General features: G+C 35.8%; 1 pseudogene; it reads right to left on the bottom strand.

Moving 5' to 3' along the window:
* Positions 1 to 1,613: 1,613 nt before the first annotated feature.
* LOC111734819 lies at positions 1,614 to 1,732 on the bottom strand (annotated as a pseudogene).
* Between the last annotated feature and the right edge of the window lie 218 nt (positions 1,733 to 1,950).

Here is a 1,950-nt window from a genome sequence, read left to right as displayed (position 1 = left end):
AAAGGTGTATGTATTGTTGAGACAGGCAAAACTTTTGGGGATAGAATAGTTGTTTAGATTTCTTCTCTTTCTTGATGCTTGCCTGAATTAGTTGCTCATCATTCTAAATTTATTTGTCATGTTGCTGGCCCAAGCCTTTAGATTCTGACTTAAGATAGAGTAAAGATCCTGCTTTAGACTTTGGCCTGAGCTGTGGGCACTAAACCATCTTTATTAAGTACTTTGTATTAGGAGATTAGGTTATGACTCAGAGTATGAAAAAATGGTATATTTTCACATTGGGGTGTGTGTGCATGTGTTTCTACATGTCTAGGGAACCATAAAGAGAAGTAGGGATTTTCTGGAGACAAGACTCAAGTAGGCATTCTTGGGCATTGGTTGCAATAACATAAATCTCATTTTATTTCTAACAGTAATCATGCAAAAACACCTTGGCTTTAATATATTTGAATACTGACACGTTTAGGATACGAATAAGTTGGATATCATTGTGAATCAGTTTGGAGGGTTATGTAGGGTATATGCGGATGTAAGCAAAAAATTATTTTAGAACCAGTTTTGTCTTAACGTGTTTTGGACACTATCCAAGTTTGACTGAAAAACAAAATGCTGAACTAAATTTGTGCTGAAATTGAACAGTTTGTATGTCAATTATCATGAAAATAATACTCAGCTCTTTTTTCTTTTTAATTCTTCCATTGGTAGCTTAAAACTTCACAGTGTGGATCTCTTTCAAGTCATGGCTTTGAGTATGGTCTTGCAAACCCTTGTGGCTCTTTTCACAAGATTCGAGCACTGTGGAGTCTGTCTTGAACACAATTGTAACTCTCCTTTTTTTTGTTTGTGTGTGTGGGTTTTTTTTTTTTTTTTTGGCATCATCATGTGAGAGAACAATCTTCTTAGAAGGATTGACGGTTTTTTTTTTTTTTTTTTTTACATTCTACCTTACTTTATAGCAGGAGTCGATTAGGAAAGATAAAAGCAGAAAGAACAGCAAGAGATTGGTCTACTTCAGCTCCCATGACTTTCCCTTCTGTTTTCCATTTCAGCTGGGCCCTCAAGTTTAGTAGAAGACGAGCTTGAAGCACGTCAGGCAAGGACAGAATGGCTTTCTGTCCTAAAGAGCTCAGAAATTAACTTGAGCACACAAGGAGGAGGACTAGGTTTTGAAGAGGAAACAATGCTATGTTCTGAAGGAAATTGCATTTCCCTCTCCCTCTGTTTTCTTTGTGCCCTTGAGGAAGAAGAGTGTGGGAGATCAAAAACTGGAGAGATAATGTTTAATTTTGATCATTGAATTAAAAATTTTTGAAAATGTCTCACACTGAAAAAAATTTCTGACCTTATTTTCTCTGCTTTGGTAGGAATTCTCTTGCTTCTGTTTTACAATAATAATATTTCAGGTGCTTAGTGTGACCGTGTCTCTGGTAACGTATTAAGAGTTTTGTTCTTACCAATAATCACCATAAAGAGATAAATTACACAGTTTTGCTCTCAGATGCTATTTTATTTTATTTTATTTTAATTTTATTTTTAGGCGATGCAACCTTTGGTTAACCTCACAGATTGCAAGGACCTTGTCATCTTACAATCCCATATTCTTAAAATTTTTACACCTACAGCACCTGGTCTTCCTAGGTGGTCTCCCATCCAAATACTAACCAGACCTGACCCTGCTTAGCTTCCGAGATCAGACGGGATTGGGCTTGTTCAGGGTAGCATGGCTGTAGACTACTATTTTAGTATTATAAAAAAACCTGAAACCTGTGATGATTACCGAAGAGGGAACATAGGTATAATAATAAGAGTTCACTCATCTTAAAGTCCCTGATGCACAAGAATTTTTGACATAAGCATGTAGATGTTCTTTCCATGGGTGTGCATTTTAGATTATACAGAATAAACCTAACTATCTTATCATATAAGCTAAGTGGCATTTCCAAATTTATT

This window comes from Pteropus vampyrus, unplaced genomic scaffold (genome assembly GCF_000151845.1).
Source record: "Pteropus vampyrus isolate Shadow unplaced genomic scaffold, Pvam_2.0 Scaffold7063, whole genome shotgun sequence".
Taxonomy (NCBI): domain Eukaryota; kingdom Metazoa; phylum Chordata; class Mammalia; order Chiroptera; family Pteropodidae; genus Pteropus; species Pteropus vampyrus.
Note: the sequence above shows the minus strand (reverse complement) of the source record. Positions and strands in the feature narration are given on the sequence as shown.